The sequence below is a fragment of the Dioscorea cayenensis genome, unplaced genomic scaffold (genome assembly GCF_009730915.1).
Source record: "Dioscorea cayenensis subsp. rotundata cultivar TDr96_F1 unplaced genomic scaffold, TDr96_F1_v2_PseudoChromosome.rev07_lg8_w22 25.fasta BLBR01000640.1, whole genome shotgun sequence".
NCBI lineage: Eukaryota > Viridiplantae > Streptophyta > Magnoliopsida > Dioscoreales > Dioscoreaceae > Dioscorea > Dioscorea cayenensis.
The window spans coordinates 26712-39943 of NW_024087031.1; the positions used below are offsets into that span (position 1 = coordinate 26712).

The 13232-nt window shown below is 40.5% G+C and overlaps 1 non-coding gene across 1 annotated transcript; it reads right to left on the reverse strand.

The window, feature by feature from the left end:
• Positions 1-12190: 12190 nt before the first annotated feature.
• On the reverse strand, positions 12191-12297 carry LOC120254797. The gene has a single exon (XR_005534759.1). It is a non-coding gene; the product is annotated as a small nucleolar RNA R71 (small nucleolar RNA).
• Positions 12298-13232: the final 935 nt, after the last annotated feature.

The window sequence follows — 13232 nt, forward strand, 5'->3', positions numbered from 1 at the left end:
ATTTTTTATGGATAATGATCCCTGTTTATATATATATATATAAGAAATTTTAATTAAAAGTTAGAGCTTATCCCTCGGATAAAAAAAAATTTTTAAATTTGAGTTTTATATAAAAATTTGATTCTCTTCTGATTGATAATGATATTGAAACAAAAAATTATTTTTTTAAAAAATTATGTATGTATAAAAGCTATGTACCGGATATAAAGATAAAAGAAATATAATTAAAATTTTAAAATAAAACTCCAAGGAAAAAAACAAAGAAGATCATGGGAAGTTGTTTTGTGGTTGGTAAAAAAAATCCTAGAGAAAAAAAAGATAATAAGAGAAAAAAAAAACTAAAACCTGGAGAATAGAGGGGGGAATCCATATGCATCTCCTTCTTTGATGGTGGGACCCGGGGGAGAGAATAGATGCTCATGATCTATCCATTCATGTGCATGTGCATCTTCTTTCTTTAATGGTGGGACCGGAGATTTTTTTTTCATATTAAAAAAAATCATGGTAAACCGGTGGAATAGGTTCACCGGTTCCCGATCCAAAACAAGTTTATAACTGGTTCGATCAAGATCCAGTTCAAATTATATGAGTAAACCGGACTGGCGACTGGTTCTTGGTTCAACCTGTTGAACCTGCCTGTCCAGTCCGGTTCAGTTTTTAAAACCTTGGCTATAACAAAGACATGAACATGCAATGATTGGACCAAAGGTCCTAATATAATAGCCATGTCAATAATCAACTTTGCACAACACAAGTGACCATAATATGCACTGATGGGCCAGAATTGTTTAAGCATCAAAATATCTTATGTATATCATATGGTGCTCAAATACTTCTTAACAGGTTTATTTACTATAGCAACATGAATTCAATAGCACTGGCATTCCAACAACTATCCAGACATGCATAACATAAGAACCTAAGAGAAAAGAAAGAACATACTTGCAAAGAATATCCAATACACATCTCCAAACAGTACCATCAAACTATCCAAACAAAACAAGTCCAAGCCACTGAAACTAAGGTGATAGGCTAACCTTGAATTCGGAAGGATCCTTTTTTGATAATAGCGATCACAGAGAACCACTCAATTCTTCCATACACACTACTATAGTAATGATAGAGAAGGTTTTTTTAAGATCACATAGTTGGAGGTTGTCTAGAACGTGGGTTAATGATTACTAAAAGGATAAGATTGGATTTAAAAACTAATAAAAATAGTTTAAAATAAAAAAAAATAATTTAAACAAAAGTGGTGTCCACAATGCACAATATACGTAAATTAGAAAACTTAATCCAAGGTTGCAAGAGGATAATTTATTCAGAAAAAGGTTCATAGAGAATAGTACGTCCTGCGAATTTTATTTAAGTTTAACGGGAAGAAAGATGGAAAAAACAAAAAAAAAACCAAAAAAACTACGACATGGCCTATTAATAATAAAGTAAATGGTGGTTTAAGATCCTGGTGGTCTCTTATTATTCACAGAACTTATGAGATACTGAAAGGAGACACACAGTAGCTTAACTTTAGAATGTCCATTACCATGCAGAGCAAGTTGGTTGATTTGTGCTCCTTGATAAGTGCTTGAATAGGCATATTTTTATATATGTTTTACATGCATTGAACATCATTTTTACCATGGTTTATGTCTCATATTGTGTATTTGGTGTTCTTTTATGCATATAGGTTGTGAATGCCTTGAAGAGTAAAAAGGAAGCAAAGATAGGCTATAAAGACACAATGTTGGGAGTTCTTGTTCAATTCAAGGACCAAGACACGAGAGGAGTTCATTAACGTGGAGATGTGTGCCAACTCCCAAGAGGATTCAAGTCAATTCACTAGTTGGAAGGGCACAAAGGCAGTCACATCTTCATGTTCTTTCTCTTTGTGAAGATTGCAAGACCTTTCAAAGATGCGTCGATGAAGAAAAGTCTTATAGCCTACCACATGGATGTGTGCCCGGACATGTGGCCTCAAGAGAAAAGTGTTTGGACCACGTTTTGAAAAAGTACTACAGCAAACACATTGTAATTCCACTGTAGCAGTACTGTAGCAAAATTACTGTTCATGAGCCCGTGTGGAAATTCCTGCAGCCTATGTGGGCGCGTGGAAAATCCACATGGGCGCGTGGGGGCACGTGACAGGTACGGTTTTGGGCTATAAATATGCCGTTTGCCCTATTCTTTGACATCTTCTGTGCGGCTCTTGAGGGGTGAGACGGCGAGTGTTTGGAGAGGAGGTCTTTGCAGATTTGGAGGGTGTTTTTCACCAACTTTGATAGTTTCCTTCATCGTTATAGCACTTGGGAAGCCACCGGCGACCTAGCTTCAGAGAGGAATCCTTTAAGACGTTGAACTACCCACCAAGGCCAATCATCATTAATTCAAGGGGGTTTTCTCTATGGTTTTTGTTGCTTTTCATTGTATTAATCATTGTCTTGTAACTTGCCGCATGGAGGGCTAAACCCTAGTAGGTACTTGGGCATGTGAACCCTAGGATCTATTCTTTTGTATTGATTTGCTTTATGTTTCTAGTTAATCTGAGTTGATTTGAGTTTTAATCTTGTGTTCCCATTGCTTGCATGTTTTATTGATCCTTGTGGTTGATTGTATATGCATGATTTGTTACTTTGATGAGAGAGAGGTTTCCATTAGAGTTAGAACTTCAAGGTTAAAGAGGGTTGAGAGAGTGAGTCATGAGATAGTGGAGCGTCCCCTTTCGTTTCCGATTGAGTGTTTCCTATCTCTGTATTCCCTAGACTCTATGCAACCATATTTGGTGTGAGGTGTGAGATTGAGAGATTTCTCCTCCAGGACCTTGTTGGGGGTTAGGGATCCTTCGCCGGGAATTAGGGTTAGATCTATCTTTAGGAATCGGTTTCACTCTTAGGTGTCCCTAGAGTGTATTGCGGTCATATGGGGTGTGAGGTGTTGAGATTGAGCGATTTCTCCACCGGGACTTTGTAGGGAATTAGTACCAGTGTTGAGATTGGATTACCTCGACTTATTAGACTTGGCTTAGAAGCATTTAGCGAATCTTGAACTTCATGTTAGATCGTAGGGGGAGCATTGTCCGGGTATCTCATCTTTATTGATTGAGATTCTCCCTCCATTTCACACTTGCATATTCGTCTCCGGTATTCATTTCTTCACACATTAGATCACCACACCTTTCCATTTATCATTAGGCTAGAAAGCAAAGAAGAAGTTAGCACTAGTAGCCCTGTTCCCTGTGGATTCGACTACCCGACTCATCGGGTATTTTATTACTTCGTACCCGTGCACTTGCGGTTTACACGCATATTCGGACGTGTCACTCCCAGTTGATGATGGCACAAACAATAATGGGCTCCGAACCACATTATGCTTCGAGGTCAACATCAAGAAACCACTGGCGTACGATGAGCCAACACTTAATTCCCCTTGGAACATCACAGTAATGTTATGAACTTTGTACGAGGCCGAGAACCTCAAGACCGATGGTGTTACAACAACTTCACACCAGGTGGCTACATCACGCTAACCCTATAGACGGACGCATGATGTCCCACATTCTTTGGGACCCTAGTCATAATTGCCATGTGATAAGTGCTTGTGCGATATGAATGCGAAGCGTTCATTCCTTATGTTGAGCATTACTTTTCTCAGGTTTTTACATTAATATGTGTGTTTTTATGTTACTTTTATGCAGGTAGGGTTGTGAGGCCGAGTATGAAGGAAATAGGCCAATGTGGATTATAATGCACCTATTTTGGAGGAGATCTTGCTAAGGTTCAAACACGAAGACATAGGCCAAGTGTGAGATGCTAGAGTATGTGCCAACCTCCACGTATTCGAGTGAGCACATTCATTTGGAGGGGCACAAAGGAAGTCACACTCGAGCATTCTTACTTGTGCATATAAGAACAAGAGATCCACCAACATGTACATCATTGAAGAAGCAAGTCATTCATGACGTAAACGTGTGCCCGTTTGCGTTACCCCAATGAAAGTATGGAATTCGGGAGTATTTCCGGTAGAGCACTGTAGTAGGTCACTGTAGCAAAACACTGTTCACAGCCGGCCAAGAAATCAGAGAAACAGAGAATCCACACGGGCGTGTGGAAATTATCCACGCCCGTGTGGAAATTCCACAGGGGCGTGTGATATCATACACGGCCGTGTAGTCGCCCGATTCCAGCTCTATTTAAAGCCGATTTTAGCCCCGATTTTAGTATTCTTTTCTCCATCTTTTTTCCAACTTATGAGAGGGTTTTGGCTAGGGTTTCGAGGGGTATTGGCCAAGGTTTTGGATAGGTTCTATGGTTCCGACATCGTGATTCCATTAGGAAGAAGGTTGGTAGGGGAGCTTCGATCGAGGCGTATCCTATACCGGACGAAGGAATCCTTGGACGATGAGTAGAGGACTTTCCACAAGACCATCGACACGACCATCGAGGGGGTTTTTTTTATGGATTTATTGCTTTTACATTCTATTTCTTTGATTGTACTTAGCTCCATGGAGAGCTAAACCCCTAGTGGGTACTTGGGTGATTGTGAACCCTAAGATGTACTCGTTTCATTGAACTTCTTTATTATGCTTTCAATAAATTGATATTTATTGTGAGTTCCAACCTTGAATGCTTGATTGTATGAACATTTCCCCTAGAGTGACACTAGGGTTGAGAGTTCTTGTTGGTAACCTTGTGAGTGAGTGACACACCATAAGCGTTAGACAAAGCTAGGTTGGAGAGGGTTGAGAGGGTGAGTCGAGAGGTACAGGATTGTCCCCTTTCCCCTCTGACGTGATAGATTCTACCTCCGTTCCGTGAGTTCTTTGCGGCCATAATAGAGTGAATGGTCTAAGGGATGAACCTCCGCTGGGGCCTAGTTGCGCGTGCAATGGAGTGAAGCGTTGAGGGGATCTTAGTATCTAGGGCTTAATTGTGGCTAGGGACCTTCCGCCTGGACCAAAGGGTTAGGTCTATAATTAGGAAGCGATTTATCACTTGGAATCCATAGAGCTCATTGCAACTTTATTCGAGTGTGAGGTTGAGAGGTTATTTATCCTCTCCTCCGGGACATGAATAGAGTTAGGCATAGTTGACCTTAGATTTGGGACTATGTATGTAAGGATTTCCACGACTCACCATTGCATTGATTAGGAAGCATAATAGAGAGTTCTTGCACTTAAAATGATTTTCCTAGGTGAAGCATCATCCGAGTACCGCATTTTTATCGATTGCCTTACCTTTTTTTTTATTCTTGCTCTCTCATTTGTTTCTTTTATTATTGAGAATTGAATCAATTTCACACTAATCACTATTGATCTTCCACATAGTTAAGAACCAAATTAAGTATTTTCATTCTCTACTCCTTGTGGATTCGACCCCGCTCACCTGGGATTATTACTTCGACAAACCCGTGCACTTGCGGGATATAAGCAAGGGGATCTTGTCACAATGCCCTTAGAGTCCAAGGAGACAGTGATGGATGGGTAGTTAATATTGGTTTGCTCTGGGTAGCTTGAGCAGCTAATGGAGCTGCTGGCGATGGCGCTAATTTGTTTGTTGCTATAACCAAGCAATTAAAGGTATGAGATGTAGTCATTAGGTTCAATATCAAACACAAGTCCTGGGTTCAATGCCACCATTGGATTCACATCCCCGGCGCCGGTAGCGAACAAGTTGTATGACTGCAACAATTGATCAACAATTGGTTTTCCATTCTTTCCAGTTTTATCGGCTGAAGTTATGATTGCTGACTTAATCATCGCCAGAGAGCATTCTGGATGCGCGGCCTTGAGTAGCCCCACTATGCCACTCAGGTGTGGTGCGACCATGGAGGTGCCTGATATTATATTGAAGGTGTCTGAGGCCTTGATCGGGCCCAATTGGAATGGCTACGTGGCGAGTACATTTACACCAGGTCCAATGATGTTCAGCTTCAAGATGTTAGGAGAAGCTTGGCTTGGCCCTCGTGATGAGAAGTAGTGCACCATGGGAGCCGGTGGCTGATTTTTGTACAATGTGTTTCTCCGAGAGATGGTTACTACCGAATGAGAGGTGGAATTGATGTGTGCTTTTATTTTCTCGCCAGCCTCAAAGGTAACATGTGATGCCGGGATGACATGAGGTTTTGCGAGAGTACTATATCCCAAGGCCTCTGTATTGCAATGATCACTGCAACCTGTACTGAAATTAGCTCAACAATGTAGAAATCACAGCATGTAAGGATCAAGAGATCAACAGGGTTTATCAATTGAAATTTTAGAAGTCAATTGAAACATAAGCACAATGTAATGCTGAAGAAGTCCAACAATTAACTTCAGATCAACAAAATAGTAGCATAGGATGGTGGATTAAGAAGAAAAACAAACAATAGTAGTAAATACATGGGAGATTACTCCCATTAGTCACCAGTTACCAGAGAAAATCACCGGAATCGCTAGAGAACGAGCCTGACTTTACTTTGAATATTGCTTGCCTTTTCCCCTCTCTTCAGCTTCCTTTGTACTCCTTTTTCTTGCAACTCAGCATCTTCATAACCAACCCATGACTCTCTTTTTCTTCATTGATCTACTTGCCAATATCGGAAAAATCTAGTGAAATGTGTGTTCTCCTTATGTGCCCTTCTATTTGCTCTCCACGTCAGCACTTTATTTTCTTCGCCATTGTTGAAAAGCCTTTACCGTTCAATTGTGACAGTTCATAGCTGTCCTCCTGCCTTTGCTGGTGGTTAACATTCACATTTCTTCGTGTCTTCTGTACCTGATTTACAACACAACCCCTCCGGTAGCCTCCACTACAAAGCCTTTAGCCACATGCCCTATACCACCACCCATATCACACACCACTGCCTTCCCTCGCACATCAACGCCTTGGAGAGATTTGCAAATGGCGGCATCTGAACCTTTACTGGGGTACACTAAAGGAATTGGGGAGGCAGTAGGGAAGGGAATGGCCTGATTGAGAGACTCTCCATTAAACTGCTAACCATCCCAAACACCATTGCTATTTTTATGAGCCTATTTGTCATGCTCGCATTGATCGTCATTACCCACGGAGTTTCATTGGACAATGTGCTGTCGTTTGGTCTAGAGTTGTTAGTAGAACAACTAATAAAAACATACTTTTGTATAACCCCAAACGCACAGATGATCATCCCATTTGCATAAAATGGTTGCGATTTACCACCAATTGAAATTGACAGAACATCAACTCCATCACCAACAACAGCATCAAGACCGGCAAGTATATCACTTATCGGGCAACCATTCTTCCCACATACCTTATAAATTGCGAGGTGAGCACGAGGAGCCATGCCACCGCCACGCCTCGAGCATTCCCATAAACCCCAGCGCCATGGACAAACTTGCCAGGAGCTATGCTTGCGATCGGCGTCTTCGTGGCCCTCGGCTCAAATGGTGGTCGGCTTTCCACTTTGGCTAGCTTTTACGCCATGCATGGCATTGAACCCACTAATAAAATTTCTCACACCGATGAGCTTCCGGTTGCAACTAGGAGCTATGAACTCACACCGCCCTTCCACTTTCTTTGGTGGTGGCGAGGGATTCCTTTGTGATTGAATGATGTGTGATTGGGCAAGATACCGGTGTCAAGCACACCGATGATGACGCCGGTGCCATAATTGGAAACATCCCATAAATGGTGGCTTCTATGATCTTTCAGACAAGGAAGGAACGTGTGTAAGTGGTTTAAAAGTGGGATGAGGGCGATCAAGGTAAGCAAGCAAGAACCCTTCCTTCTTCTTCATGGCAGAGAGCTCATCCTCTGTTAGCTGAACAACAAAGCTACTAGTTACATGGTGGTAAGAGTAAACCCACTGGGGGTTCGTCGGAACCCAAGAGTAAGCGTGGTGGGAAGAAGGATTTGTACCATATATCCCTTTCATCACCAGAGGGGCTTGAGTTTGCAAGCTTAGTAGGTTGTTCAACATGGATTATGCATGTTTGGAGGGGTTTGGTGCTTGGCTTTTAAGTGTTCTCCTCTAGCTAAAAAGGATGCCATTTGGATAAACTGGTATGAGGATGAAGAAGATGGGAATGCAGCGATGCATGGTGAACTTGGGGAGTTAGTACCTTTATAGAGTAGCCTTCTCAAGGCTACATCCATTTATACTTGTAAATTAAAAAGTGTGCATTTTTTTCTCCCACTTGTCTGGTTGGTTTTTAGTTACTTAAGGTAGTGTTTGTTTTTGAAGTATTTGAAGTTACAATGTAAATTCAAATACTACATCGAAAAAAATCCTTTTTTTGGTTTGAGGGATTTTAAAATACCAAGGTAAAATCAATTACTCTAATGGATGTCTTTGGACTTACATCCAAATTGAGCGTAAGTCAAAATCTCAGAAGTTAAAAATCCTTAGGTGATGTATATATACATGTATATACATATATATACATATGCATATAGATATAAAGTATATTCATATATACACATACGCAAAGGCATACATATATACATATACATAAATATATAAATACACACACACATATGCATAATACACACACATATATATACATATATACATTTATATAAACACACGTAGATATTTTTACATATGTATGCATATGTATATATATGTATGCATACATGCATATATATACACAAATATACATATACTCATATACATCTATGTATATATATGCATACACACATATACATAGGCATTTTTACATATGTATACATACATATACATATATACAAACACACATATATGCATATACATGTATGTATATATTTATGTATATGCATATATACACATATATACATATATTTATACAGATATATATATATATATATACTCATATACATAAATGCATATATACACATGTGTTTTTTCAATTCCAGATTTACAAATCCTTCCAAACAAATATAAAATCACATAATATAGCAATTCCAGGTACATTCAACCAGACATAAGATTTGATTGCACTGTATTTTGAAAACCAAGTATTTTCATTTACATTGTAACACTGGAGATCCACTGTATTTAGAATTACATCCAACCAAACACCCCTTTATTTGGGTCATATGCAAGAAAACATATGTTATTTTTTTTCGTAAGCATCTCTGTCAAGATTTGAAATTACAAATATCTATGAATTTCCACAACATGTAATGAATCTTTAACCAAATATGTGTAGAAGATTTTCCGTATAAAATTTTCGTAACTTCAGATTTATTGAAGAAGATTCTCCAAACTCAACATTTTATGTCAATAATTTACAAATTTGACATATTGTATATATGTCCTTCCGGTAATTAAGCGGCCATTGAATTTTTCATCAAATTAATTTATACTTGAATGTTCGAAAGTTTTTATTCGACAAATATTTCTATTAGATATACAATTAAAATTGCAAAAAAAAAAAAAAGTATTATATTTTCTTATTTTTTTCAAAACTGAGAGAGTGCCAAGTAATTTAATTATTTTTCAGGATGTGGCAAGTAAAACCAACCCAATTCTTTAAATGGTTGATTAAATCCCAGAAAAACTTATGTTTTTTTTTAAAACATAAATATTCAATTGATATTGGCTTGCAAATTAGATAACAAATATGATGGAGCATTTGAGATCCACTCCATCGGGTCAGATCCTAGTCCAACGGCCTGAGCCAAAGCATGGGCTCATTGGTTAGTTGACCTTATCACAAAATGCACACTTACTATATTGAAACATGATAAGAGAGATAAACAATCTCCAAGTACTATTGCTAACAAAGAGCCCTGAGAGGTAGAGTTGTGCTGAAGACCTCCATCACCATCTTGGAATCAGATTCAAGCTCTAAATTATCAAAAAAATTTTGACGAAGCCATTGCAACGTCTCCCTGCATGCAAGTCCTTCGGCTATAGTCGCATTAGAAGAGAAGGCACGAACTGTTCGTATCTTGAACCACCACACAAAAAGCAGAATGAGAGCTCTGGGGATGAAAAGCAATATTTACATTGTACTTGATTTGACCTAATGCTGGTTGTGACCAGTTAATATATGCTGCATCTGCACAAGGGTGAGGAGACAAAGGTACCCATGCAATTTTCCATAGTGCATTAATTATGGTGCTTTGATGAGTTGGAATTTTATAATTGAATTATTTTTCCAACATGGTAGAAAGTACTGTAGCATCATTGTTCATAGCCGGCCGAGAAAACAGGAGTTCAGAGGATCCACACAGGCGTGTGGAAATTATCCACGCCCGTGTGGAAATTCCGCACGGGCGCGTGAAGCATTCATGCCCGTGTAGTCGGCCGATTCCAGCCCTATTTAAAGCCGAATGAGCCCCGATTTTGGTATTCTTTTCTCCATCTTTTCCGCAACTTGAGAGAGGGCTTCGGCTAGGGTTTTGAGGGGTATCGGCTAGGGTTTTGGAGAGGTTCTACGGCTCCGACATCATCAATCCTTAGGAAGAAGGTTGGTAGGGGAGCTTCCATCGAGGCGTATCCTATACCGGATGAGGGAATCCTTGGACGACGAGTAGAGGACTCTCCACAAGACCATCGACACGACCATCGAGGGGGTTTCTTTATGGATTCATTGCTTTTACATTCTATTTCTTTGATTGTACTTAGCTCCATGGAGAGCTAAACCCCTAGTGGGTACTTGGGTATTTGTGAATCCTAGGATGTATTCGTTTCTTTGAATCTCTTTATTATGCTTTCAATAAATTGATGTTTATTATGAGTTCCAACTTTGAATGCTTGATTGTATGAACATTTCCCCTAGAGTGACACTATGGTTGAGAGTTCTTGTTGGTAACCTTGTGAGTGAGTGACACACCACGAGCGTTAGACAAAGCTAGGTTGGAGAGGGTTGAGAGGGTGAGTCGAGAGATACAGGAGCGTCCCCTTTCCCCTCCGACATGATAGATTCTACCTCCATTCCTCGAGTTCTTTGCTGCCATAATAGAGTGAATGATCGAAGGGATGACCCTCCGCTGGGGCTTAGTTGAGCGTGCAATGGAGTGACGCGTTGAGGTGATCTTAGAATCTAGGGCTTAATCGTGGTTAGGGACCTTCCGCCTGGACCAAAGGGTTAGGTCTATAATTAGGAAGAGATTTATCACTTGGAATCCCTAGAGCTCATTGCAACTCTATGCGAGTGCGAGGTTGAGAGGTTATCTAATCTCTCCTCCGGGACATGTATAGAGTTAGGCATAGTTGACCTTAGATTTGGGACTATGTAATTAAGGATTTCCATGACTCACCATTGCATTGATTAGGAAGCATAATAGAGGGTTCTTGCACTTGAAACAATTATCCTAGGCGGAGCATTATCCGGGTACCCCATCTTTATCGATTGCCTTACCCCCTTCTTTACTTTTGCTCTCTTATATGTTGCTTTTATTGTTGAGAATTGAATCATTGTCACACTCATCATCATTGATCTTTCACATAGCTAAGAATCGAATTAAGTATTTTTATTCCCTACTACCTGTGGATTCGATACCCGCTCACCCGGGATTATTACTTCGACAAACCTGTGCACTTGCGGGATATACGCAAGGGGATCTTGTCAAGTTTTTGGCGCCGTTGCCGGGGAGAAGGCGTTTAGAGATACTTTGCACTTTGTTTTCTTAGCTATTTCACCATACATTCTATTTCATATCTTCTTATTCTATCATCGTTCTGATTTCTTTTTCTTTCTTTTTGGTTGCAGCTCCAGGTTATGACCCGAGGGAATCCCTCAATATTGATTGAAGGAGATCTCAAGCTTGAACATACACTTAGAAGAAAAGGGAAAGATCCTGTGCAATAACAGTCTAATCCAGCTGATTTGGAAGCAGAAGAATCTGAAAACATGGCAGAATAGAATGAGCAACAGCGAACATTATCCGATTATACCAGACCTTCAGTGTTGGGGACACAATCGAGTATTGTGCGTCCCCCAATTACAGCTCAGAACTTTGAGTTGAAGCCGGCATTCATCCACATGTTGTAGCAATCCGTACAATTCGATGGTTTGGCCGATGAGGATCCAAACAGTCACATAGAGAGCTTTCTTGAGGTGTGTGATATGCTGAAGATAAATGGGGTGATGGATGATGCCATCAAATTGAGAGCCTTCCCATTTTCCCTAAAGGGGAGAGCGAAGTAGTGGCTATACTCGTTACCTAGAGCGTCAATTACCACATGGGAGGAGATGGTGGAAGCTTTTCTTGCTCATTATTTCCCTCCCCGAAAATCAGCAAAGCTTAGGAATGAGATCTCATCCTTTGTTCAGTTGGAATTGGAGTCTCTATTCGATACATGGGAAAGGTTCAAAGAGCTCCTGAGGAAGTGCCCGCAACACGGATTCCCGGAGTGGATGATTATTCAAACCTTTTACAATAGTTTGAACCTGAGTACAAGGCAACTCTTGGATGCAGCAGTAGGAGGTACCTTAGGTAGTAAGACCCCCGATGAGGCCCGTCAGTTGATTGAAGAAATGGGGTTAAACAGCTACCAATTGAATGCTAGGGAGAAGAAAAAGTTGGCCGGTCTCCATGAGATAGATGCGATAACTTCATTGGCGGCCCAAGTGGAAAATTTGAGTAAGAAGTTAGATCTTCTAACTTCAAATAGAATGGCGGCCATGACTAATTGCACCGGGTGTGGTAGAGGACATGCTCCCTCCGATTGCCCGATCTCTATTGGTGATATTTCTTCGGTGGAGAATGTTGATTTTGTAGGAATGGCATGAGACCTCAAGGAAACCCATATAGCAATACCTACAATCCGGGTTGGAAGAATCATCCCAATTTCTCATCGAGTAATCAAGGTCCACAAAAGGTCATGGGGCCACCGGGTTTCCAACAACAACAACAAGCCCCTCCTGTGGAAAACAAAGTCTCAGGTTTGGAAACCCGAATGATTGACCTAGAGAAGTACTTGGCTAGATTTGTGCAATCTGTAAATACTAGGTTTGAATCAGCCGAGGCTACACTTCGCAACCACACCGCCTCTTTGCATAACCTTTAAAATCAGGTGGGTCAAATTGTGAAGTCTCTCTCCGAAAGGCCACATGGAAGCTTACCAAGCAATACAGAGACCAACCCTAGAGAGCATGTGAAGGCGATCACTTTGAGAAGTGGTCGTGAGGTTGAAGGTAGGTTTCTGAGTGAGAAGCCAAAAGAACACGTACCCGAGGTTATAGAGGTGGAAGAGGGGACGAGCAAAGAGAAAGAGGTGGTACCCCCATCTTTCAAGCCAAGAATCCCTTATCCCTCTAGATTGAAAAATGACCAAGGGGA